This window comes from Melanerpes formicivorus, unplaced genomic scaffold (assembly GCF_026170545.1).
Source record: "Melanerpes formicivorus ecotype bairdi unplaced genomic scaffold, bMelFor1.0.p_v2 SCAF_60, whole genome shotgun sequence".
Taxonomy (NCBI): Eukaryota; Metazoa; Chordata; class Aves; order Piciformes; family Picidae; genus Melanerpes; species Melanerpes formicivorus.
In genome coordinates, this window is record NW_027142412.1 from 4,503,230 (window position 1) to 4,529,867 (window position 26,638).

At 54.6% G+C, this 26,638-nt stretch overlaps 2 long non-coding RNA genes across 2 annotated transcripts; both read left to right on the plus strand.

Annotated features, from left to right (window-relative positions):
* The first annotated feature begins 82 nt into the window (after nt 1-82).
* On the plus strand, nt 83-26,638 carry LOC137453043 (uncharacterized). The gene is made up of 15 exons (XR_010990230.1): nt 83-256; nt 1,489-1,567; nt 3,299-3,460; nt 3,554-3,632; nt 4,648-5,018; nt 5,619-5,720; nt 12,372-12,533; nt 12,627-12,705; nt 13,721-14,091; nt 14,692-14,793; nt 21,401-21,562; nt 21,656-21,734; nt 22,750-23,120; nt 23,721-23,822; nt 26,052-26,638. It is a non-coding gene; the product is annotated as an uncharacterized lncRNA (long non-coding RNA).
* On the plus strand, nt 15,135-17,665 carry LOC137453045 (uncharacterized). The gene is made up of 2 exons (XR_010990233.1): nt 15,135-15,554; nt 17,023-17,665. It is a non-coding gene; the product is annotated as an uncharacterized lncRNA (long non-coding RNA).

A 26,638-nucleotide genomic window follows, 5' to 3' on the forward strand; every position in this document is an offset into this window, starting at 1 on the left:
GCGCCGCAGCGGGTCTGGTCCCGCGCACGCGCCCTCCTCGCGGGCTGCGCCCCGCTTTTCTGGCCGGGGGGGCGGGCGCCGCGCTGAGCAGCTTTGGAGCCGGAGCGGTCCCGGAGAGCCCTGATTCGGCGCCTGACGCCGTTCTGTGCCCCAGGGTGCCTGCGAACCGCCGTCCTTTGGCGGGGCAAGCGGTCCTGGCGCATTCGGGGAGCTCGCAGTGCGGTTTCCGGTGTCGCTGCCGGCCCGGGACTCCCAGGTGTGTTCCTTCCGGCGTCTGAAGGTGGTCTGGGGCCATCGGCAGGGCTTTTGGGGGTGACGGAGGAGGTCTGGGGACACCTAAAATGGTCTGGGGATATGTAAAGTTTAGTGGGGCCATCTGAAAGGGTCAAGGGTCGTGGGGAGGCAGCTGGGCACCTCCGTCGGACCCTTTGGGAGGTCTCTGCAGGCTCCCGTGGGAGCTGGGGGTGTCTCGGGGTGGGTTTGGGTTTGGGTTTGTGCTGCAAACAGCGTTGATAATGACTTAGAGAAAGACACACAAGAGACTCAGTAAGTCTCTTGTATCGTGCTTCTATTCTGGCGCCTGACACAGGTAGGATCATTTCAAAAGAGCTGTGTGTCTTCAGAGAGGTTTGGGCAAACTTTTATACAAAAAGTTATCTGTCTATAATGACAGAGGTCCAGATGCTTCCTATCTATACAAAGCTTATCTATCTAAAAGAGCAGAAGTACACATATCATGCAGGTGTCCTTTATCGTATACAAAGGAGCATCTTGTCCAAGACTAACAGAAGTGAATCACTGACAAATCCTGTTATTCCTTCTCTATCCAAAGGCTGTCTGCCAACCCCTCTCCCCCTCCCTGCGTTCCAGCATTTCAGCTAACAAGCGGAAAATTCTTATCAACTCTGTGGTTCTGTTAATGAGACTTTTCTGTTCGTCAATTCCCCCCTTTCTCACAGCCAACAGTATATTCCTATACTATATTTTCTTAAGTCAAACTTTGGACCCAGGCTTTCTGAGCTATCTTTCCCATGCTGACACTTGTGGAAGTTACTCTCAGATGTAGTCACCCAGTCTGATGGCCCCCAAGTCCAATTCAATGAGGCTTCCCCAAATAAAGGGGTCCTCATTTGGCCTCGAGGAAGTTCAGTGCATATCCAACAGTTAGAGAGATTAGTTTGCAAAGCCAATTCTTGCCTAACGTGTAAGTACATATTGCCTTCCCATCCCTCAATTTCCTTGCTGTGCTGCAAAGATTTGGAGAGGAATTTCTAGGTATTAACTACAGCCAGGGCAATCCTTCAAGTGCCCTAGGAATGCGGTGAAAACCTTTTGGGAATTGTTCCTGCTCTGGTACTCCTCAAGCTATGAGGAGCTCTTCAGGGCAGCTCCAAGGTTAGGTTTGGATTCTCCTGGAGTCGCACACAGAACGAGTCTCACGATTCCAGTGGTCTAATTTCATAGCTGCATTTTCTTCTCTCTGCCTAGGTGACAGGACGACCTCACTAATGAAGAGAGATAGCCTGAGCTCTGCAGGAACCTTGAACCCAAGCAGCCAGTGCCTTCTGTGAGTACAAGCTGTCCTTGTTCAACGTGGAACTAGTTGAGAGCTGAAGCCAGACCATACCTTAATTCCCTCAGCTTCCTCTTCTGCACATTAAACAGTCCCAGTTCCTTCAGCCACTCCTCGTAAGACTTGTTATCCAGACCCCTCACCAGCTTTGTGGCCCTTCTCTGGACTCACTCTCTCACAAGGGGTGTCCTGGGGAACACCACTTGTGCCCGGCCGGCCACCGGCTGGGTTTAACTCTGTTCCCCACCGCTCTTGGGGCCCAGCCATCCATCCTGTTCTGCTGTCCAGCAGTCCCTTTGAAAAAAAATCCATCTGAAAAAAGAAGTAGCAGAGAAGCAAAGCTGAAGCTGCAAAGATTGCAGTCCCCTCAGTTCTGGTTGTAGCCGGGTGGGGGTTGGTCTCTTCTCCCAGGCAAGCAGCACCAGAACAAGAGGACACAGTCTCAAGCTGTGCCAGGGGAGGTTTAGGCTGGATGTTAGGAAGAGGCTTACAGCTTGGCCAAAGAATCTTCCGATCCCTGTCTTCTGGTCGTGACCAGCAGCGTGCACGGGTGGCCAAGAAGGCCACTGGCAACCTGGCCAGTATCAGGAACAGTGTGGCCAGCAGGAGCAGGGAGGTCATTCTGCCCCTGCACTTGGCAGTGGTTAGGGCACACCTTGAGTCCCGTGTCCAGTTCTGGGCCCCTCCGTTTAAGCAAGACGTTGAGTTGCTGGAAGGTGTCCGGAGAAGGGCAACAAAGCTGGGGAGGGGTTTGGAGCACAGGCCTGTGAGGAGAGGCTGAGGGAGCTGGGGTTGCTTAGCCTGGAGAAGAGGAGGCTCAGGGGAGACCTTCTTGCTTTCTACGACTCCCTGAAGGGAGGTTGTAGCCAGGTGGGGGTTGGTCGTGTCTTCCAGGCAAGCAGCACCAGAACAAGAGGACACAGTCTCAAGCTGTGCCAGGGGAGGTTTAGGCTAGAGGTTAGGAAGAGGTTCTGCACAGAGAGAGTGATTGCCCATTGGAATGGGCTGCCCAGGGAGGTGGTGGAGTCACCATCTTTGGAGGTGTTCAGGAGGAGACTGGATAGGGTGCTTGGTTGCATGGTTTAGTTGATTAGGTGGTGTTGGATGATAGCTTGGACACGATGATCTTGAAGGTCTCTTCCAACCTGGTCCATTCCATCCCATTCCAATCAACTAAACCATGGCACTGAGTGCCTCATCCAGTCTCTTTCTAAACACTCCCAGTGATGGTGACTCCACCACCTCCCTGGGCAGCACATTCCAAAGGCCAATCTCTCTTTCAACCTGCTCTATTCTATTCTATGAAGACCTTCTTCCTAACATCCTGGTTTCATTGGTGAGAGCAACAGTCTTGGTTGCTGCCACCCGCTGCTAAGGGGTCTGAGTGGCCCCCAAATGGGGTTTGGAGGCAGGTAAAGGTTTCTTTTGGCGTGTGAAGGGGTTTTGTGGGCATCTAGAAGGGGTGTGGAGCCCCCTGAAAGGGTCTGGGATAGTGTCAGGGGGTTCTGGGCTGGTCTACCAGCGGGTCTGGGGACATTAGAAGCGTCTGGGGGTACCTAAAATGGAGCTGGGCGTATGAGATGGGGGGTTTGGGTGCCTCCAAAGGGGTTTTGTGGGCATCTAAGTTGGGGAATCTGTGGGGGTCCTGAAGGAGTTGGGGGGTTCTCGTCAAGCTATGAGCAGACACACAGAGAGATGTTAACGGACTTTCTTTGATCATTCCAGGTCTGGTGTGCTGGGACTGGCAGGATCTTCCTGAGCTGTCCACGTACAGTTTCTGTCGACACTCTTCAGCTCGTACATCCGGTTTGCTGACAGAGGGTGTGGGGTTTGTGGGGCCCGGCAGCGAGAGCTTTCCAAAGAGGAGCTCTTCAGGGCAGCTCCAAGGTTAGGTTTGGATTCTCCTGGAGTCGCACACAGAACGACTCTCACGATTCCAGTGGTCTAATTTCATAGCTGCATTTTCATCTCTCTGCCTAGGTGACAGGACGACCTCACTAATGAAGAGAGATAGCCTGAGCTCTGCAGGAACCTTGAAGCCAAGCAGCCAGTGCCTTCTGTGAGTACAAGCTGTCCTTGTTCAACGTGGAAGTAGTTGAGAGCTGAAGCCAGACCACACCATAATTCCCTCAGCTTCCTCTTCTGCAGATTAAACAGTCCCAGTTCCCTCAGCCACTCCTCATAAGACTTGTTATCCAGACCCCTCACCAGCTTTGTGGCCCTTCTCTGGACTCACTCTCTCACAAGGGGTGTCCTGGGGAACACCACTTGTGCCCGGCCGGCCACCGGCTGGGTTTAACTCTGTTCCCCACCGCTCTTGGGGCCTGGCCATCCATCCTGTTCTGCTGTCCAGCAGTCCCTTTGAAAAAAAATCCAACTGAAAAAAGAAGTAGCAGAGAAGGAAAGCTGAAGCTGCAAAGACTGCAGTCCCCTCAGTTCTGGTTGTAGCCAGGTGGGGGTTGGTCTCTTCTCCCAGGCAAGCAGCACCAGAGCAAGAGGACACAGTCTCAAGCTGTGCCAGGGGAGGTTTAGGCTGGATGTTAGGAAGAAGGTCTTCATAGAATAGAATAGAGCAGGTTGAAAGAGAGATTGGCCTTTGGAATGTGCTGCTCAGTGAGGTGGTGCCCAGGGAGTCACCATCACTGGAAGTGTTTAGAAAGAGACTGGATGAGGCACTCAGTGCCATGGTTTAGTTGATTAGATGGTGTTGGAATGGAATGGTATGGAATGGAACGGAATAGAAAAGAATAGACCAGACCGAGTTGGAAGAGACCTTCAAGATCATCGTGTCCAACCTATCATCCAACACCACCTAATCAACTAAACCATGCAACCAAGCACCCTATCCAGTCTCCTCCTGAACACCTCCAAAGATGGTGACTCCACCACCTCCCTGGGCAGCCCATTCCAATGGGCCATCACTCTCTCTGTGCAGAACCTCTTCCTAACCTCTAGCCTAAACCTCCCCTGGTGCAGCCTGAGACTGTGTCCTCTTGCTGGGCCCGGTGATGATCAAAGTTCTTTTCCAACCTGCTTACTCCTGTTTGGGTTTATTCTCCTGTATGAATTGTCAGTTCAAAGCACTCGAGAGAAATGATGTGATGGCTGTGCTGCAAAGCATCAGACTGGGGACCGAAAGACAACCTCCTGTGGATCGATGTACCGGGATATTCCAGGAACCTCTGTGCTGCCATAGACCTGGACTTAAACTCATTCCAGATGCCGCGGTGTGTTCCACATGACAATCGCACTCGGCACGTGAAGAGTGGCCAAGAGACTTCCCTTGTTTCCTTTGTGGAAGGCTTTTGTTTGTCCCCCGGCCCCGGGGGCCGTGTTCCTCTCGGGCAGGCTGCGGACGAGGCTGCCCTCGGCAGCAGGCGTGCCGCAAGCGGAGCGGCGAAGCTGTGTTCCTGGCAGTTCTCTCTCCGCCTGGATCAGGACAAAGGTACCGGCTGACAAGGACTTGCACTGACACAGGGTCAGAGAGCTGAGAGCACCAAAGGGTTTAATTGGTGAGAGCAACAGACTTGGTTGCTGCCACCCGCTGCTAAGGGGTCTGAGTGGGCCCCAAATGGGGTTTGGAGGCAGGTAAAGGTTTCTTTTGGCGTGTGAAGGGGTTTTGTGGGCATCTAGAAGGGGTGTGGAGCCCCCTGAAAGGGTCTGGGATAGTGTCAGGGGGTTCTGGGCTGGTCCACCAGTGGGTCTGGGGACATTAGAAGCGTCTGGGGGTACCTAAAACGGAGCTGGGCGTATGAGATGGGGGGTTTGGGTGCCTCCAAAGGGGTTTTGTGGGCATCTAAGTTGGGGAATCTGTGGGGGTCCTGAAGGAGTTGGGGGGTTCTCAGTGAGGTTTTGGAGTCTCTATGGAGTGCCTGCAGTCTCCTGGAGTGCCTGTGCTTGAAACCCCCCAGAGGCCGCGCAGAGTGGTGCTCACAGTAGCTCTGCAAGCCTGCCATGGGCTCAGGAGGCTGTGCAGCGGTTAAACCTTTTCTTTTGCTCAAGCACAATCTTTCTGAATTCTTTTCTTGGATTTTTTTTTTCCCAGGGTGATGTGAAACTGTCTGATTTTGGGCTAAGCACAGCTGTTCAGAAGTCTCAGAGACCTGAGCTCTACAGGAACCTTGAACCCAAGCAGCCAGTGCCTTCTGTGAGTACAAGCTGTCCTTGTTCAACGTGGAACTAGTTGAGAGCTGAAGCCAGACCACACCATAATTCCCTTAGCTTCCTCTTCTGCAGATTAAACAGTCCCAGTTCCTTCAGCCACTCCTCATAAGACTTGTTATCCAGACCCCTCACCAGCTTTGTGGCCCTTCTCTGGACTCACTCTCTCACAAGGGGTGTCCTGGGGAACACCACTTGTGCCCGGCCGGCCACCGGCTGGGTTTAACTCTGTTCCCCACCGCTCTTGGGGCCCGGCCATCCATCCTGTTCTGCTGTCCAGCAGTCCCTTTGAAAAAAAATCCATCTGAAAAAAGAAGTAGCAGAGAAGGAAAGCTGAAGCTGCAAAGACTGCAGTCCCCTCAGTTCTTGTGGTACCCTCTGTGAGATCCTAAGCCACCTGAACTGAGCCGGTCAGGCAGCCAAGCTAGTGCAGCAGTGTCTTCTGGAGAGTTGATAGGAGCCAGTTCTATGGGGTTTGTTGAAGTGAGTGGCCAGTCGTTCTACATGAACAATTGTCTTAGTGCTAGCAAGTAGGAGGCTCTGAAGTGTGGTACTTTGAAAGCTCCATTCATACTTGCCCTTCAGGAGGAGCCAGCTCTTTCATTGAAGGATCTTCCTGAGGTGTCCAAGTACAATTTCTGTTGACACTTTTCAGCTCTTACATCCAGGTTGCTGACAGAGGATGTTGGGTTTGTGGGCCCTGGCAGCGACAGTTTTCCAAAGAGGAGCTCTAAGGCCAGCTGCAAGGTTAGGTTTGGATTCTCCAGGGGTGCCTGTGCTTGAAAGCCCCCCAGAGGCCGTGCAGAGTGGTGCTCGCAGTAGCTCTGTGCAAGTCTGCCATGGGCTCAGGAGGCCAGTATCTAGAGAGAGGGAGAGGGAAGGACAGAGACACTTCTAAGACAGTTTTAAAGAAATAATTATGAGAAGAGGCAAATTAATTCTGGGGACTCATGTGATATATCTGTTTAAGAGAAAAAAAAATGAAGGAGGTTTCTGACCATAACCAGGCTGACAAAGCACAGTAATGTGGTTTCCTATGGGATTCAACTCCTCCTGCATTGCACAGGACACTTCAACAGCTGTCCTGACAAGCTCTAAGTAATGAACTTAATCCACCCTGTGCAAGAAATGGGGCAAAAGATTACAAAATCCATGTATGCAATTGAGATGTGTTACGTTGGGACGCCCAGGATACACCTCATCAAGCTCTCCTAGTTTTTAGACGCAAGATGGAAGAAGGAAGGGGGAAGACAGAGCAGAAGGTCTATTTAAATATGAAACTCCTAGGCTGAAAGAAAAGAAAAACATTTTAAAGACCACTCAGTGAGACTCTGTCACCAGCATAGCTAATCACAGAATCACTGAGTGTTAGGGGTTGGAAGGGACCCCAAAATAGCATCCGGTCCAACCCCTGTGCCAGTGCAGGATCACCTGGGGCAGGTTTTGAATGTCTCCAGAGACTCCACTAACTCTCTGGGCAGCCTGCTCATGGGCTCTGGCACACACAGTGAAAAGGTTTTCCCTTCTGTTCCTGTGGAACTTCCTCCTTTTATTCGTCGGACACAGCGAAGCCGCTGGGTCGTGTTGCTGCGGCAAGGTGACCCACCCTGTAGTTCAGGGCCTGGGTCTGTGCCTTCATGGCAGCCTGTTCCCTTGGCACCCTGTCAGCTTAACAGCCCTGTACTCGGGGTCTGTGTGACGAGTTGTGGAGCCCTCCATTCCCCCTTCTGTCCCCAGCAGCAGCCCAAGGTCCCTGTAAGCAGGGCTGGGGAGGCTGCTTTAGGCAGCTAACAGGAACCAACCTTGCCTGGCCCTTAGGGGGCTGAGGTCAGTCCCTGGGCTCCTGAAGAGGTGGTGTTGCGCTGCTGCCAGGAGGGCCGGCCCGTAGGTGGGGCACGGGCCAGAGCCTGTGGCTCTCTGTGGGGCTTTTTGGGAGTGCTGCTGAGGCCTCACTCTGTCCTGTTGGCATCCTTTGTCAGGGTAGCCAGATCCTAGGCCTGATGTCTATCGTTAGCTCAATCGCAGAATTTCCTCGTCTGCTGTTCCTGTCCGTAAATTTTTGCCAGTGCTTCTGTAATAAAAAGGTTTTTATTTCTCCTGTAACTTGCAAGCTGGTGACCTCCTTAGGAGCACCACTGTGTTGTTCACAAAGTTCTTTGCTGTTGCAAAGCTGGGAGAAGTGTGAGGTTCAGCTGATGAAGTTTCTCTCTTTTAGAAGTGTCTGCTCAGCTGTCCTCTTCCTGGATCTCGGAGCTTTGTCTCTCCCTGTTTGCGGTGCCCCGACAAGGACTTGTGCCGACACATCCTCGGGAAGCTGAAACCACCAAAGGGTTTAATGGGTTTGAGACAAAATTCACCCAACTCATTCTGCGGTGGTGTACGGGAAAGAGTCGGTAGGGGAAGCCGCAGGACAGCCTGCAGCAAAGCTCAGGACTTGTTCCCTCGCCTCTTCCTTCTGCGCGTGTCCTCGTCGGCCGCCTGTAAGCGAGACGCTTCGCCAGCTGGCTTGTTTGAATTCAGTAAAGTTATGGCATGGAAGTTATCTGGTAGGAGTCGTTGCTAAACAGATGTAGTTGAAGCTTTGTATCTTCCGTTCTCTCTACTAGTTATTCTAATCTTGCCCTGTTGGTTTAGCCCATCAGTTTTCATGTTCTCTTCATCTATTAGTAGCAGAAGAAAGGGCCCCTTGATTCCAGTATTTCTTGCTGTAGTTCAGAGGTAGAGTTGGCTTTCCCTCTGACCTTTTATACTTTTACTTTGTGTTAAGTGGAACCCAAAACTGAATAGGATACTGTGTGTAAAGCTTGAGCAGCCCTTAACTTTCGAATTATTATACTGCATGCACTACTGCTTTGCAACATTCACAGGACTGTGGTGGTGTCAGATAGTTCACTTGCATTTAGTTCCTCAGGGGCCAGGCCTTCCTTTGGGCTGATAGTCTTGGCCAAAGCTGCAATGTTCAGTCCTTGCTGTGAAAGGCAGGAGGTGCTGGCTGGGCAGTTTGCTTTATTTTGTGCCTTTTTGGGGGCGAATCAAAGGGAGTGGGGGGATTGTGGGTGGGCTGGTTCTGCCACGTGGGGCAGGGGGCTGCTGCAGCAGAGGAGCAGGTGAGCGAGGGCTGGGGGCCCCCCCCTAAAGTGCTGAAAATTCTCCGAGGGGACCACACTATCTTTAAAAGTGTAAGTACTGGGGTGAGGCGAGGCGGAGGCAAACCTCTGGTTTGCAGCTGGAGAGGGAGGGCTTGGAGTGACTGGTGCGTAAGAAAGCTTTGGAAACGACCCCTGTCTGCCCTCTCTGCTTCTAAAAGGCTTTTAGCATTGGAAAATAAAACCCACGTCGGGGCCCGGCTGCTGTCCACGCCCAGGGAGGTGCTCAGTGCTGCCACCCGGTGTGTAACGGCCGGCAGTGCAGCCGTGCCGTGGCGTGTGTCGCCCCGGGGGAGCTCAATGCTGCCACCCGGTGTGTACTGGCCGGCAGTGCAGCCGTGCCGCGGCGTGTGCCGCCCCGGGGGAGCTAATTTCTGCAGCCTAACTGCGCTGAGTGCTCGAAAATTCTTAGGGGGAGAGCGGAGAGCTTGACTCGAGCGTCGCTATGGATCCGGCGCCTGCGCCCTAGCCCGGATCTGCTTCCCAGTCGCTTCCAGTTCTCTGCCAGTCCTTTGGTGGGGGGAAACTGTTGGGACCGGGAGGGCACCGGGAGGAGGCCATTACTGTGTAGTTTGGTAATACCGACGGCTGCAGCTGGTGCTGAGCTAAACAGAATGATCACAGAAGGCTTTTGCTCTGAAGCCAGAGCTGCCTGCTGGCGGAACGAACGTTTTTCTGACAGCTCTTGGAGGAACATTTCTGTACAGGTGTTCCCCAGGGCTCCTCAGCTGCTCAGAACTCAACGTGTTGTCTTGGAGGGGAATAAAACCCAATGGAAAGCTGAGAGTGAGGTGACAACGCAGGCACCGCCCCCCCCCGGCGTGGCACCGCCCCCCCAGCGTGGCACCGCCCCCTCAGCGTGGCACCGCCCCCCTCCAGCGTGTCACCGCCTCCCCCAGCGTGGCACCGCCCCCCCCAGCGTGTCACCGCCCCCCCCAGCGTGTCACCGCCCCTCCCAGCGTGTCACCGCCCCTCCCAGCGTGTCACCGCCCCCCCCCAGCGTGTCACCGCCCCCCTCCAGCGTGTCACCGCCCCCCTCCAGCGTGTCACCGCCCCCCTCCAGCGTGTCACCGCCCCCCTCCAGCGTGTCACCGCCCCCCTCCAGCGTGGCACCGCCCCCCTCCAGCGTGGCACCGCCCCCCTCCAGCGTGGCACCGCCCCCCCCAGCGTGGCACCGCCCCCCCCCAGCGTGGCACCGCCCCCCCCCAGCGTGGCACCGCCCCCGCCCAGCGTGTCACCACCCCCCTCCAGCGTGTCACCGCCCCCCAGCCTGAACCCCACCCCCCAGCATGGCACCGCCCTCAACAACATGGCGCCAGATGCTTTCAGGGTTGTGGCTGGTAGAGGTTGCAGCTCTTCTGCTGTGTCCCAGGTCAGTGCCAGTCTCTGCTGCTTTGTGGGACTTCTCTATAGCAGCCGCTGGAGGTGCGCGGGGCTTGGGGGGGTGGCCACCGGCGGGGCAGCGCGGGGCTTTTGGGGGGGGGGGAGGGGGCGTGTCCGGGCTTGACCGGTGGGGCTCTGCGGGGGTGGCGGCTGCTGCCTCAACCGTACCCAGAGGCCCCGTGGGAGCTCAATGCTGCCACCCTGTGTGTAATGGCCGGCAGTGCAGCCGTGCCGCGGCGTGTGCCGCCCCGGGGGAGCTCAATGCTGCCACCCGGTGTGTAATGGCCGGCAGTGCAGCCGTACCGCGGCGTATAGCGCCCCGTGGGAGCTCAGTGCTCAACCCTGTGTGTAATGGCCGCAGTGCAGCCGTGCCGCGGCGTGTGCCGCCCCGTGGGAGCTAATTTCTGCAGCCTAACTGCGCCGAATGCTCGAAAATTCTTAAGGGAAGAGCGGAGAGCTTGACTCGAGTGTCGCTATGGATCCGGCGCCTGCGCCCTAGCCCGGCTCTGCTGGCGCCACAGGGACAGCGTCCCGGTGGTCGCTATGGATCCGGCGCCTGCGCCCTAGCCCGGCTCTGCTCGCGCCAGGGGGGCAGCGTCCCGGTGGTCGCTATGGATCCGGCGCCGCGCCCTAGCCCGGCTCTGCTCGCGCCAGGGGGGCAGCGTCCCGGTGGTCGCTATGGAAAAAAAATCCATCTGAAAAAAGAAGTAGCAGAGAAGGAAAGCTGAAGCTGCAAAGATTGCAGTCCCCTCAGTTCTGGTTGTAGCCGGGTGGGGGTTGGTCTCTTCTCCCAGGCAAGCAGCACCAGAACAAGAGGACACAGTCTCAAGCTGTGCCAGGGGAGGTTTAGGCTGGATGTTAGGAAGAGGCTTACAGCTTGGCCAAAGAATCTTCCGATCCCTGTCTTCTGGTCGTGACCAGCAGCGTGCACGGGTGGCCAAGAAGGCCACTGGCAACCTGGCCAATATCAGGATCAGAGTGGCCAGCAGGAGCAGGGAGGTCATTCTGCCCCTGCACTTGGCACTGGTTAGGGCACACCTTGAGTCCCGTGTCCAGTTCTGGGCCCCTCCGTTTAAGCAAGACGTTGAGTTGCTGGAAGGTGTCCGGAGAAGGGCAACAAAGCTGGGGAGGGGTTTGGAGCACAGGCCTGTGAGGAGAGGCTGAGGGAGGTGGGGTTGCTTAGCCTGGAGAAGAGGAGGCTCAGGGGAGACCTTCTTGCTTTCTACGACTCCCTGAAGGGAGGTTGTAGCCAGGTGGGGGTTGGTCTCTTCTTCCAGGCAAGCAGCACCAGAACAAGAGGACACAGTCTCAAGCTGTGCCAGGGGAGGTTTAGGCTAGAGGTTAGGAAGAGGTTCTGCACAGAGAGAGTGATTGCCCATTGGAATGGGCTGCCCAGGGAGGTGGTGGAGTCACCATCTTTGGAGGTGTTCAGGAGGAGACTGGATAGGGTGCTTGGTTGCATGGTTTAGTTGATTAGGTGGTGTTGGATGATAGCTTGGACATGATGATCTTGAAGGTCTCTTCCAACCTGGTCCATTCCATCCCATTCCAATCAACTAAACCAGGGCACTGAGTGCCTCATCCAGTCTCTTTCTAAACACTCCCAGTGATGGTGACTCCACCACCTCCCTGGGCAGCACATTCCAAAGGCCAATCTCTCTTTCAACCTGCTCTATTCTATTCTATGAAGACCTTCTTCCTAACATCCTGGTTTCATTGGTGAGAGCAACAGACTTGGTTGCTGCCACCCGCTGCTAAGGGGTCTGAGTGGCCCCCAAATGGGGTTTGGAGGCAGGTAAAGGTTTCTTTTGGCGTGTGAAGGGGTTTTGTGGGCATCTAGAAGGGGTGTGGAGCCCCCTGAAAGGGTCTGGGATAGTGTCAGGGGGTTCTGGGCTGGTCTACCAGCGGGTCTGGGGACATTAGAAGCGTCTGGGGGTACCTAAAATGGAGCTGGGCGTATGAGATGGGGGGTTTGGGTGCCTCCAAAGGGGTTTTGTGGGCATCTAAGTTGGGGAATCTGTGGGGGTCCTGAAGGAGTTGGGGGGTTCTCGTCAAGCTATGAGCAGACACACAGAGAGATGTTAACGGACTTTCTTTGATCATTCCAGGTCTGGTGTGCTGGGACTGGCAGGATCTTCCTGAGCTGTCCACGTACAGTTTCTGTCGACACTCTTCAGCTCGTACATCCGGTTTGCTGACAGAGGGTGTGGGGTTTGTGGGGCCCGGCAGCGAGAGCTTTCCAAAGAGGAGCTCTTCAGGGCAGCTCCAAGGTTAGGTTTGGATTCTCCTGGAGTCGCACACAGAACGACTCTCACGATTCCAGTGGTCTAATTTCATAGCTGCATTTTCATCTCTCTGCCTAGGTGACAGGACGACCTCACTAACGAAGAGAGATAGCCTGAGCTCTGCAGGAACCTTGAAGCCAAGCAGCCAGTGCCTTCTGTGAGTACAAGCTGTCCTTGCTCAACGTGGAACTAGTTGAGAGCTGAAGCCAGACCACGCCATAATTCCCTCAGCTTCCTCTTCTGCAGATTAAACAGTCCCAGTTCCCTCAGCCACTCCTCCTAAGGCTTGTTATCCAGACCCCTCACCAGCTTTGTGGCCCTTCTCTGGACTCACTCTCTCACAAGGGGTGTCCTGGGGAACACCACTTGTGCCCGGCCGGCCACCGGCTGGGTTTAACTCTGTTCCCCACCGCTCTTGGGGCCTGGCCATCCATCCTGTTCTGCTGTCCAGCAGTCCCTTTGAAAAAAAATCCAACTGAAAAAAGAAGTAGCAGAGAAGGAAAGCTGAAGCTGCAAAGACTGCAGTCCCCTCAGTTCTGGTTGTAGCCAGGTGGGGGTTGGTCTCTTCTCCCAGGCAAGCAGCACCAGAGCAAGAGGACACAGTCTCAAGCTGTGCCAGGGGAGGTTTAGGCTGGATGTTAGGAAGAAGGTCTTCATAGAATAGAATAGAGCAGGTTGAAAGAGAGATTGGCCTTTGGAATGTGCTGCTCAGTGAGGTGGTGCCCAGGGAGTCACCATCACTGGAAGTGTTTAGAAAGAGACTGGATGAGGCACTCAGTGCCATGGTTTAGTTGATTAGATGGTGTTGGAATGGAATGGTATGGAATGGAACGGAATAGAAAAGAATAGACCAGACCGAGTTGGAAGAGACCTTCAAGATCATCGTGTCCAACCTATCATCCAACACCACCTAATCAACTAAACCATGCAACCAAGCACCCTATCCAGTCTCCTCCTGAACACCTCCAAAGATGGTGACTCCACCACCTCCCTGGGCAGCCCATTCCAATGGGCCATCACTCTCTCTGTGCAGAACCTCTTCCTAACCTCTAGCCTAAACCTCCCCTGGTGCAGCCTGAGACTGTGTCCTCTTGCTGGGCCCGGTGATGATCAAAGTTCTTTTCCAACCTGCTTACTCCTGTTTGGGTTTATTCTCCTGTATGAATTGTCAGTTCAAAGCACTCGAGAGAAATGATGTGATGGCTGTGCTGCAAAGCATCAGACTGGGGACCGAAAGACAACCTCCTGTGGATCGATGTACCGGGATATTCCAGGAACCTCTGTGCTGCCATAGACCTGGACTTAAACTCATTCCAGATGCCGCGGTGTGTTCCACATGACAATCGCACTCGGCACGTGAAGAGTGGCCAAGAGACTTCCCTTGTTTCCTTTGTGGAAGGCTTTTGTTTGTCCCCCGGCCCCGGGGGCCGTGTTCCTCTCGGGCAGGCTGCGGACGAGGCTGCCCTCGGCAGCAGGCGTGCCGCAAGCGGAGCGGCGAAGCTGTGTTCCTGGCAGTTCTCTCTCCGCCTGGATCAGGACAAAGGTACCGGCTGACAAGGACTTGCACTGACACAGGGTCAGAGAGCTGAGAGCACCAAAGGGTTTAATTGGTGAGAGCAACAGACTTGGTTGCTGCCACCCGCTGCTAAGGGGTCTGAGTGGGCCCCAAATGGGGTTTGGAGGCAGGTAAAGGTTTCTTTTGGCGTGTGAAGGGGTTTTGTGGGCATCTAGAAGGGGTGTGGAGCCCCCTGAAAGGGTCTGGGATAGTGTCAGGGGGTTCTGGGCTGGTCCACCAGCGGGTCTGGGGACATTAGAAGCGTCTGGGGGTACCTAAAACGGAGCTGGGCGTATCAGATGGGGGGTTTGGGTGCCTCCAAAGGGGTTTTGTGGGCATCTAAGTTGGGGAATCTGTGGGGGTCCTGAAGGAGTTGGGGGGTTCTCAGTGAGGTTTTGGAGTCTCTATGGAGTGCCTGCAGTCTCCTGGAGTGCCTGTGCTTGAAACCCCCCAGAGGCCGCGCAGAGTGGTGCTCACAGTAGCTCTGCAAGCCTGCCATGGGCTCAGGAGGCTGTGCAGCGGTTAAACCTTTTCTTTTGCTCAAGCACAATCTTTCTGAATTCTTTTCTTGGATTTTTTTTTTCCCAGGGTGATGTGAAACTGTCTGATTTTGGGCTAAGCACAGCTGTTCAGAAGTCTCAGAGACCTGAGCTCTACAGGAACCTTGAACCCAAGCAGCCAGTGCCTTCTGTGAGTACAAGCTGTCCTTGTTCAACGTGGAACTAGTTGAGAGCTGAAGCCAGACCACACCATAATTCCCTTAGCTTCCTCTTCTGCAGATTAAACAGTCCCAGTTCCTTCAGCCACTCCTCATAAGACTTGTTATCCAGACCCCTCACCAGCTTTGTGGCCCTTCTCTGGACTCACTCTCTCACAAGGGGTGTCCTGGGGAACACCACTTGTGCCCGGCCGGCCACCGGCTGGGTTTAACTCTGTTCCCCACCGCTCTTGGGGCCCGGCCATCCATCCTGTTCTGCTGTCCAGCAGTCCCTTTGAAAAAAAATCCATCTGAAAAAAGAAGTAGCAGAGAAGGAAAGCTGAAGCTGCAAAGACTGCAGTCCCCTCAGTTCTTGTGGTACCCTCTGTGAGATCCTAAGCCACCTGAACTGAGCCGGTCAGGCAGCCAAGCTAGTGCAGCAGTGTCTTCTGGAGAGTTGATAGGAGCCAGTTCTATGGGGTTTGTTGAAGTGAGTGGCCAGTCGTTCTACATGAACAATTGTCTTAGTGCTAGCAAGTAGGAGGCTCTGAAGTGTGGTACTTTGAAAGCTCCATTCATACTTGCCCTTCAGGAGGAGCCAGCTCTTTCATTGAAGGATCTTCCTGAGGTGTCCAAGTACAATTTCTGTTGACACTTTTCAGCTCTTACATCCAGGTTGCTGACAGAGGATGTTGGGTTTGTGGGCCCTGGCAGCGACAGTTTTCCAAAGAGGAGCTCTAAGGCCAGCTGCAAGGTTAGGTTTGGATTCTCCAGGGGTGCCTGTGCTTGAAAGCCCCCCAGAGGCCGTGCAGAGTGGTGCTCGCAGTAGCTCTGTGCAAGTCTGCCATGGGCTCAGGAGGCCAGTATCTAGAGAGAGGGAGAGGGAAGGACAGAGACACTTCTAAGACAGTTTTAAAGAAATAATTATGAGAAGAGGCAAATTAATTCTGGGGACTCATGTGATATATCTGTTTAAGAGAAAAAAAAATGAAGGAGGTTTCTGACCATAACCAGGCTGACAAAGCACAGTAATGTGGTTTCCTATGGGATTCAACTCCTCCTGCATTGCACAGGACACTTCAACAGCTGTCCTGACAAGCTCTAAGTAATGAACTTAATCCACCCTGTGCAAGCAATGGGGCAAAAGATTACAAAATCCATGTATGCAATTGAGATGTGTTACGTTGGGACGCCCAGGATACACCTCATCAAGCTCTCCTAGTGTTTAGACGCAAGATGGAAGAAGGAAGGGGGAAGACAGAGCAGAAGGTCTATTTAAATATGAAACTCCTAGGCTGAAAGAAAAGAAAAACATTTTAAAGACCACTCAGTGAGACTCTGTCACCAGCATAGCTAATCACAGAATCACTGAGTGTTAGGGGTTGGAAGGGACCCCAAAATAGCATCCGGTCCAACCCCTGTGCCAGTGCAGGATCACCTGGGGCAGGTTTTGAATGTCTCCAGAGACTCCACTAACTCTCTGGGCAGCCTGCTCATGGGCTCTGGCACACACAGTGAAAAGGTTTTCCCTTCTGTTCCTGTGGAACTTCCTCCTTTTATTCGTCGGACACAGCGAAGCCGCTGGGTCGTGTTGCTGCGGCAAGGTGACCCACCCTGTAGTTCAGGGCCTGGGTCTGTGCCTTCATGGCAGCCTGTTCCCTTGGCACCCTGTCAGCTTAACAGCCCTGTACTCGGGGTCTGTGTGACGAGTTGTGGAGCCCTCCATTCCCCCTTCTGTCCCCAGCAGCAGCCCAAGGTCCCTGTAAGCAGGGCTGGGGAGGCTGCTTTAGGCAGCTAACAGGAACCAACCTTGCCTGGCCCTTAGGGGGCTGAGGTCAGTCCCTGGGCTCCTGAAGAGGTGGTGTTGCGCTGCTGCCAGGAGGGCCGGCCCGTAGGTGGGGCACGGGCCAGAGCCTGTGGCTCTCTGTGGGGCTTTTTGGGAGTGCTGCTGAGGCCTCACTCTGTCCTGTTGGCATCCTTTGTCAGGGTAGCCAGATCCTAGGCCTGATGTCTATCGTTAGCTCAATCGCAGAATTTCCTCGTCTGCTGTTCCTGTCCGTAAATTTTTGCCAGTGCTTCTGTAATAAAAAGGTTTTTATTTCTCCTGTAACTTGCAAGCTGGTGACCTCCTTAGGAGCACCACTGTGTTGTTCACAAAGTTCTTTGCTGTTGCAAAGCTGGGAGAAGTGTGAGGTTCAGCTGATGAAGTTTCTCTCTTTTAGAAGTGTCTGCTCAGCCGTCCTCTTCCTGGATCTCGGAGCTTTGTCTCTCCCTGTTTGCGGTGCCCCGACAAGGACTTGTGCCGACACATCCTCGGGAAGCTGAAACCACCAAAGGGTTTAATGGGTTTGAGACAAAATTCACCCAACTCATTCTGCGGTGGTGTACGGGAAAGAGTCGGTAGGGGAAGCCGCAGGACAGCCTGCAGCAAAGCTCAGGACTTGTTCCCTCGCCTCTTCCTTCTGCGCGTGTCCTCGTCGGCCGCCTGTAAGCGAGACGCTTCGCCAGCTGGCTTGTTTGAATTCAGTAAAGTTATGGCATGGAAGTTATCTGGTAGGAGTCGTTGCTAAACAGATGTAGTTGAAGCTTTGTATCTTCCGTTCTCTCTACTAGTTATTCTAATCTTGCCCTGTTGGTTTAGCCCATCAGTTTTCATGTTCTCTTCATCTATTAGTAGCAGAAGAAAGGGCCCCTTGATTCCAGTATTTCTTGCTGTAGTTCAGAGGTAGAGTTGGCTTTCCCTCTGACCTTTTATACTTTTACTTTGTGTTAAGTGGAACCCAAAACTGAATAGGATACTGTGTGTAAAGCTTGAGCAGCCCTTAACTTTCGAATTATTATACTGCATGCACTACTGCTTTGCAACATTCACAGGACTGTGGTGGTGTCAGATAGTTCACTTGCATTTAGTTCCTCAGGGGCCAGGCCTTCCTTTGGGCTGATAGTCTTGGCCAAAGCTGCAATGTTCAGTCCTTGCTGTGAAAGGCAGGAGGTGCTGGCTGGGCAGTTTGCTTTATTTTGTGCCTTTTTGGGGGCGAATCAAAGGGAGTGGGGGGATTGTGGGTGGGCTGGTTCTGCCACGTGGGGCAGGGGGCTGCTGCAGCAGAGGAGCAGGTGAGCGAGGGCTGGGGGCCCCCCCCTAAAGTGCTGAAAATTCTCCGAGGGGACCACACTATCTTTAAAAGTGTAAGTACTGGGGTGAGGCGAGGCGGAGGCAAACCTCTGGTTTGCAGCTGGAGAGGGAGGGCTTGGAGTGACTGGTGCGTAAGAAAGCTTTGGAAACGACCCCTGTCTGCCCTCTCTGCTTCTAAAAGGCTTTTAGCATTGGAAAATAAAACCCACGTCGGGGCCCGGCTGCTGTCCACGCCCAGGGAGGTGCTCAGTGCTGCCACCCGGTGTGTAACGGCCGGCAGTGCAGCCGTGCCGTGGCGTGTGTCGCCCCGGGGGAGCTCAATGCTGCCACCCGGTGTGTACTGGCCGGCAGTGCAGCCGTGCCGCGGCGTGTGCCGCCCCGGGGGAGCTAATTTCTGCAGCCTAACTGCGCTGAGTGCTCGAAAATTCTTAGGGGGAGAGCGGAGAGCTTGACTCGAGCGTCGCTATGGATCCGGCGCCTGCGCCCTAGCCCGGATCTGCTTCCCAGTCGCTTCCAGTTCTCTGCCAGTCCTTTGGTGGGGGGAAACTGTTGGGACCGGGAGGGCACCGGGAGGAGGCCATTACTGTGTAGTTTGGTAATACCGACGGCTGCAGCTGGTGCTGAGCTAAACAGAATGATCACAGAAGGCTTTTGCTCTGAAGCCAGAGCTGCCTGCTGGCGGAACGAACGTTTTTCTGACAGCTCTTGGAGGAACATTTCTGTACAGGTGTTCCCCAGGGCTCCTCAGCTGCTCAGAACTCAACGTGTTGTCTTGGAGGGGAATAAAACCCAATGGAAAGCTGAGAGTGAGGTGACAACGCAGGCACCGCCCCCCCCCGGCGTGGCACCGCCCCCCCAGCGTGGCACCGCCCCCTCAGCGTGGCACCGCCCCCCTCCAGCGTGTCACCGCCTCCCCCAGCGTGGCACCGCCCCCCCAGCGTGTCACCGCCCCCCCCCAGCGTGTCACCGCCCCTCCCAGCGTGTCACCGCCCCTCCCAGCGTGTCACCGCCCCCCCCCAGCGTGTCACCGCCCCCCTCCAGCGTGTCACCGCCCCCCTCCAGCGTGTCACCGCCCCCCTCCAGCGTGTCACCGCCCCCCTCCAGCGTGGCACCGCCCCCCTCCAGCGTGGCACCGCCCCCCCAGCGTGGCACCGCCCCCCCAGCGTGGCACCGCCCCCCCCAGCGTGGCACCGCCCCCGCCCAGCGTGTCACCACCCCCCCTCCAGCGTGTCACCGCCCCCCAGCCTGAACCCCACCCCCCAGCATGGCACCGCCCTCAACAACATGGCGCCAGATGCTTTCAGGGTTGTGGCTGGTAGAGGTTGCAGCTCTTCTGCTGTGTCCCAGGTCAGTGCCAGTCTCTGCTGCTTTGTGGGACTTCTCTATAGCAGCCGCTGGAGGTGCGCGGGGCTTGGGGGGGTGGCCACCGGCGGGGCAGCGCGGGGCTTTTGGGGGGGGGGGGGGGGGCGTGTCCGGGCTTGACCGGTGGGGCTCTGCGGGGGTGGCGGCTGCTGCCTCAACCGTACCCAGAGGCCCCGTGGGAGCTCAATGCTGCCACCCTGTGTGTAATGGCCGGCAGTGCAGCCGTGCCGCGGCGTGTGCCGCCCCGGGGGAGCTCAATGCTGCCACCCGGTGTGTAATGGCCGGCAGTGCAGCCGTACCGCGGCGTATAGCGCCCCGTGGGAGCTCAGTGCTCAACCCTGTGTGTAATGGCCGCAGTGCAGCCGTGCCGCGGCGTGTGCCGCCCCGTGGGAGCTAATTTCTGCAGCCTAACTGCGCCGAATGCTCGAAAATTCTTAAGGGAAGAGCGGAGAGCTTGACTCGAGTGTCGCTATGGATCCGGCGCCTGCGCCCTAGCCCGGCTCTGCTGGCGCCACAGGGACAGCGTCCCGGTGGTCGCTATGGATCCGGCGCCTGCGCCCTAGCCCGGCTCTGCTCGCGCCAGGGGGGCAGCGTCCCGGTGGTCGCTATGGATCCGGCGCCTGCGCCCTAGCCCGGCTCTGCTCGCGCCAGGGGGGCAGCGTCCCGGTGGTCGCTATGGAAAAAAAATCCATCTGAAAAAAGAAGTAGCAGAGAAGGAAAGCTGAAGCTGCAAAGATTGCAGTCCCCTCAGTTCTGGTTGTAGCCGGGTGGGGGTTGGTCTCTTCTCCCAGGCAAGCAGCACCAGAACAAGAGGACACAGTCTCAAGCTGTGCCAGGGGAGGTTTAGGCTGGATGTTAGGAAGAGGCTTACAGCTTGGCCAAAGAATCTTCCGATCCCTGTCTTCTGGTCGTGACCAGCAGCGTGCACGGGTGGCCAAGAAGGCCACTGGCAACCTGGCCAATATCAGGATCAGAGTGGCCAGCAGGAGCAGGGAGGTCATTCTGCCCCTGCACTTGGCACTGGTTAGGGCACACCTTGAGTCCCGTGTCCAGTTCTGGGCCCCTCCGTTTAAGCAAGACGTTGAGTTGCTGGAAGGTGTCCGGAGAAGGGCAACAAAGCTGGGGAGGGGTTTGGAGCACAGGCCTGTGAGGAGAGGCTGAGGGAGGTGGGGTTGCTTAGCCTGGAGAAGAGGAGGCTCAGGGGAGACCTTCTTGCTTTCTACGACTCCCTGAAGGGAGGTTGTAGCCAGGTGGGGGTTGGTCTCTTCTTCCAGGCAAGCAGCACCAGAACAAGAGGACACAGTCTCAAGCTGTGCCAGGGGAGGTTTAGGCTAGAGGTTAGGAAGAGGTTCTGCACAGAGAGAGTGATTGCCCATTGGAATGGGCTGCCCAGGGAGGTGGTGGAGTCACCATCTTTGGAGGTGTTCAGGAGGAGACTGGATAGGGTGCTTGGTTGCATGGTTTAGTTGATTAGGTGGTGTTGGATGATAGCTTGGACACGATGATCTTGAAGGTCTCTTCCAACCTGGTCCATTCCATCCCATTCCAATCAACTAAACCATGGCACTGAGTGCCTCATCCAGTCTCTTTCTAAACACTCCCACTGATGGTGACTCCACCACCTCCCTGGGCAGCACATTCCAAAGGCCAATCTCTCTTTCAACCTGCTCTATTCTATTCTATGAAGACCTTCTTCCTAACATCCTGGTTTCATTGGTGAGAGCAACAGACTTGGTTGCTGCCACCCGCTGCTAAGGGGTCTGAGTGGCCCCCAAATGGGGTTTGGAGGCAGGTAAAGGTTTCTTTTGGCGTGTGAAGGGGTTTTGTGGGCATCTAGAAGGGGTGTGGAGCCCCCTGAAAGGGTCTGGGATAGTGTCAGGGGGTTCTGGGCTGGTCTACCAGCGGGTCTGGGGACATTAGAAGCGTCTGGGGGTACCTAAAATGGAGCTGGGCGTATGAGATGGGGGGTTTGGGTGCCTCCAAAGGGGTTTTGTGGGCATCTAAGTTGGGGAATCTGTGGGGGTCCTGAAGGAGTTGGGGGGTTCTCGTCAAGCTATGAGCAGACACACAGAGAGATGTTAACGGACTTTCTTTGATCATTCCAGGTCTGGTGTGCTGGGACTGGCAGGATCTTCCTGAGCTGTCCACGTACAGTTTCTGTCGACACTCTTCAGCTCGTACATCCGGTTTGCTGACAGAGGGTGTGGGGTTTGTGGGGCCCGGCAGCGAGAGCTTTCCAAAGAGGAGCTCTTCAGGGCAGCTCCAAGGTTAGGTTTGGATTCTCCTGGAGTCGCACACAGAACGACTCTCACGATTCCAGTGGTCTAATTTCATAGCTGCATTTTCATCTCTCTGCCTAGGTGACAGGACGACCTCACTAACGAAGAGAGATAGCCTGAGCTCTGCAGGAACCTTGAAGCCAAGCAGCCAGTGCCTTCTGTGAGTACAAGCTGTCCTTGCTCAACGTGGAAGTAGTTGAGAGCTGAAGCCAGACCACACCATAATTCCCTCAGCTTCCTCTTCTGCAGATTAAACAGTCCCAGTTCCCTCAGCCACTCCTCATAAGACTTGTTATCCAGACCCCTCACCAGCTTTGTGGCCCTTCTCTGGACTCACTCTCTCACAAGGGGTGTCCTGGGGAACACCACTTGTGCCCGGCCGGCCACCGGCTGGGTTTAACTCTGTTCCCCACCGCTCTTGGGGCCTGGCCATCCATCCTGTTCTGCTGTCCAGCAGTCCCTTTGAAAAAAAATCCAACTGAAAAAAGAAGTAGCAGAGAAGGAAAGCTGAAGCTGCAAAGACTGCAGTCCCCTCAGTTCTGGTTGTAGCCAGGTGGGGGTTGGTCTCTTCTCCCAGGCAAGCAGCACCAGAGCAAGAGGACACAGTCTCAAGCTGTGCCAGGGGAGGTTTAGGCTGGATGTTAGGAAGAAGGTCTTCATAGAATAGAATAGAGCAGGTTGAAAGAGAGATTGGCCTTTGGAATGTGCTGCTCAGTGAGGTGGTGCCCAGGGAGTCACCATCACTGGAAGTGTTTAGAAAGAGACTGGATGAGGCACTCAGTGCCATGGTTTAGTTGATTAGATGGTGTTGGAATGGAATGGTATGGAATGGAACGGAATAGAAAAGAATAGACCAGACCGAGTTGGAAGAGACCTTCAAGATCATCGTGTCCAACCTATCATCCAACACCACCTAATCAACTAAACCATGCAACCAAGCACCCTATCCAGTCTCCTCCTGAACACCTCCAAAGATGGTGACTCCACCACCTCCCTGGGCAGCCCATTCCAATGGGCCATCACTCTCTCTGTGCAGAACCTCTTCCTAACCTCTAGCCTAAACCTCCCCTGGTGCAGCCTGAGACTGTGTCCTCTTGCTGGGCCCGGTGATGATCAAAGTTCTTTTCCAACCTGCTTACTCCTGTTTGGGTTTATTCTCCTGTATGAATTGTCAGTTCAAAGCACTCGAGAGAAATGATGTGATGGCTGTGCTGCAAAGCATCAGACTGGGGACCGAAAGACAACCTCCTGTGGATCGATGTACCGGGATATTCCAGGAACCTCTGTGCTGCCATAGACCTGGACTTAAACTCATTCCAGATGCCGCGGTGTGTTCCACATGACAATCGCACTCGGCACGTGAAGAGTGGCCAAGAGACTTCCCTTGTTTCCTTTGTGGAAGGCTTTTGTTTGTCCCCCGGCCCCGGGGGCCGTGTTCCTCTCGGGCAGGCTGCGGACGAGGCTGCCCTCGGCAGCAGGCGTGCCGCAAGCGGAGCGGCGAAGCTGTGTTCCTGGCAGTTCTCTCTCCGCCTGGATCAGGACAAAGGTACCGGCTGACAAGGACTTGCACTGACACAGGGTCAGAGAGCTGAGAGCACCAAAGGGTTTAATTGGTGAGAGCAACAGACTTGGTTGCTGCCACCCGCTGCTAAGGGGTCTGAGTGGGCCCCAAATGGGGTTTGGAGGCAGGTAAAGGTTTCTTTTGGCGTGTGAAGGGGTTTTGTGGGCATCTAGAAGGGGTGTGGAGCCCCCTGAAAGGGTCTGGGATAGTGTCAGGGGGTTCTGGGCTGGTCCACCAGCGGGTCTGGGGACATTAGAAGCGTCTGGGGGTACCTAAAACGGAGCTGGGCGTATCAGATGGGGGGTTTGGGTGCCTCCAAAGGGGTTTTGTGGGCATCTAAGTTGGGGAATCTGTGGGGGTCCTGAAGGAGTTGGGGGGTTCTCAGTGAGGTTTTGGAGTCTCTATGGAGTGCCTGCAGTCTCCTGGAGTGCCTGTGCTTGAAACCCCCCAGAGGCCGCGCAGAGTGGTGCTCACAGTAGCTCTGCAAGCCTGCCATGGGCTCAGGAGGCTGTGCAGCGGTTAAACCTTTTCTTTTGCTCAAGCACAATCTTTCTGAATTCTTTTCTTGGATTTTTTTTTTCCCAGGGTGATGTGAAACTGTCTGATTTTGGGCTAAGCACAGCTGTTCAGAAGTCTCAGAGACCTGAGCTCTACAGGAACCTTGAACCCAAGCAGCCAGTGCCTTCTGTGAGTACAAGCTGTCCTTGTTCAACGTGGAACTAGTTGAGAGCTGAAGCCAGACCACACCATAATTCCCTTAGCTTCCTCTTCTGCAGATTAAACAGTCCCAGTTCCTTCAGCCACTCCTCATAAGACTTGTTATCCAGACCCCTCACCAGCTTTGTGGCCCTTCTCTGGACTCACTCTCTCACAAGGGGTGTCCTGGGGAACACCACTTGTGCCCGGCCGGCCACCGGCTGGGTTTAACTCTGTTCCCCACCGCTCTTGGGGCCCGGCCATCCATCCTGTTCTGCTGTCCAGCAGTCCCTTTGAAAAAAAATCCATCTGAAAAAAGAAGTAGCAGAGAAGGAAAGCTGAAGCTGCAAAGACTGCAGTCCCCTCAGTTCTTGTGGTACCCTCTGTGAGATCCTAAGCCACCTGAACTGAGCCGGTCAGGCAGCCAAGCTAGTGCAGCAGTGTCTTCTGGAGAGTTGATAGGAGCCAGTTCTATGGGGTTTGTTGAAGTGAGTGGCCAGTCGTTCTACATGAACAATTGTCTTAGTGCTAGCAAGTAGGAGGCTCTGAAGTGTGGTACTTTGAAAGCTCCATTCATACTTGCCCTTCAGGAGGAGCCAGCTCTTTCATTGAAGGATCTTCCTGAGGTGTCCAAGTACAATTTCTGTTGACACTTTTCAGCTCTTACATCCAGGTTGCTGACAGAGGATGTTGGGTTTGTGGGCCCTGGCAGCGACAGTTTTCCAAAGAGGAGCTCTAAGGCCAGCTGCAAGGTTAGGTTTGGATTCTCCAGGGGTGCCTGTGCTTGAAAGCCCCCCAGAGGCCGTGCAGAGTGGTGCTCGCAGTAGCTCTGTGCAAGTCTGCCATGGGCTCAGGAGGCCAGTATCTAGAGAGAGGGAGAGGGAAGGACAGAGACACTTCTAAGACAGTTTTAAAGAAATAATTATGAGAAGAGGCAAATTAATTCTGGGGACTCATGTGATATATCTGTTTAAGAGAAAAAAAAATGAAGGAGGTTTCTGACCATAACCAGGCTGACAAAGCACAGTAATGTGGTTTCCTATGGGATTCAACTCCTCCTGCATTGCACAGGACACTTCAACAGCTGTCCTGACAAGCTCTAAGTAATGAACTTAATCCACCCTGTGCAAGCAATGGGGCAAAAGATTACAAAATCCATGTATGCAATTGAGATGTGTTACGTTGGGACGCCCAGGATACACCTCATCAAGCTCTCCTAGTGTTTAGACGCAAGATGGAAGAAGGAAGGGGGAAGACAGAGCAGAAGGTCTATTTAAATATGAAACTCCTAGGCTGAAAGAAAAGAAAAACATTTTAAAGACCACTCAGTGAGACTCTGTCACCAGCATAGCTAATCACAGAATCACTGAGTGTTAGGGGTTGGAAGGGACCCCAAAATAGCATCCGGTCCAACCCCTGTGCCAGTGCAGGATCACCTGGGGCAGGTTTTGAATGTCTCCAGAGACTCCACTAACTCTCTGGGCAGCCTGCTCATGGGCTCTGGCACACACAGTGAAAAGGTTTTCCCTTCTGTTCCTGTGGAACTTCCTCCTTTTATTCGTCGGACACAGCGAAGCCGCTGGGTCGTGTTGCTGCGGCAAGGTGACCCACCCTGTAGTTCAGGGCCTGGGTCTGTGCCTTCATGGCAGCCTGTTCCCTTGGCACCCTGTCAGCTTAACAGCCCTGTACTCGGGGTCTGTGTGACGAGTTGTGGAGCCCTCCATTCCCCCTTCTGTCCCCAGCAGCAGCCCAAGGTCCCTGTAAGCAGGGCTGGGGAGGCTGCTTTAGGCAGCTAACAGGAACCAACCTTGCCTGGCCCTTAGGGGGCTGAGGTCAGTCCCTGGGCTCCTGAAGAGGTGGTGTTGCGCTGCTGCCAGGAGGGCCGGCCCGTAGGTGGGGCACGGGCCAGAGCCTGTGGCTCTCTGTGGGGCTTTTTGGGAGTGCTGCTGAGGCCTCACTCTGTCCTGTTGGCATCCTTTGTCAGGGTAGCCAGATCCTAGGCCTGATGTCTATCGTTAGCTCAATCGCAGAATTTCCTCGTCTGCTGTTCCTGTCCGTAAATTTTTGCCAGTGCTTCTGTAATAAAAAGGTTTTTATTTCTCCTGTAACTTGCAAGCTGGTGACCTCCTTAGGAGCACCACTGTGTTGTTCACAAAGTTCTTTGCTGTTGCAAAGCTGGGAGAAGTGTGAGGTTCAGCTGATGAAGTTTCTCTCTTTTAGAAGTGTCTGCTCAGCTGTCCTCTTCCTGGATCTCGGAGCTTTGTCTCTCCCTGTTTGCGGTGCCCCGACAAGGACTTGTGCCGACACATCCTCGGGAAGCTGAAACCACCAAAGGGTTTAATGGGTTTGAGACAAAATTCACCCAACTCATTCTGCGGTGGTGTACGGGAAAGAGTCGGTAGGGGAAGCCGCAGGACAGCCTGCAGCAAAGCTCAGGACTTGTTCCCTCGCCTCTTCCTTCTGCGCGTGTCCTCGTCGGCCGCCTGTAAGCGAGACGCTTCGCCAGCTGGCTTGTTTGAATTCAGTAAAGTTATGGCATGGAAGTTATCTGGTAGGAGTCGTTGCTAAACAGATGTAGTTGAAGCTTTGTATCTTCCGTTCTCTCTACTAGTTATTCTAATCTTGCCCTGTTGGTTTAGCCCATCAGTTTTCATGTTCTCTTCATCTATTAGTAGCAGAAGAAAGGGCCCCTTGATTCCAGTATTTCTTGCTGTAGTTCAGAGGTAGAGTTGGCTTTCCCTCTGACCTTTTATACTTTTACTTTGTGTTAAGTGGAACCCAAAACTGAATAGGATACTTTGTGTAAA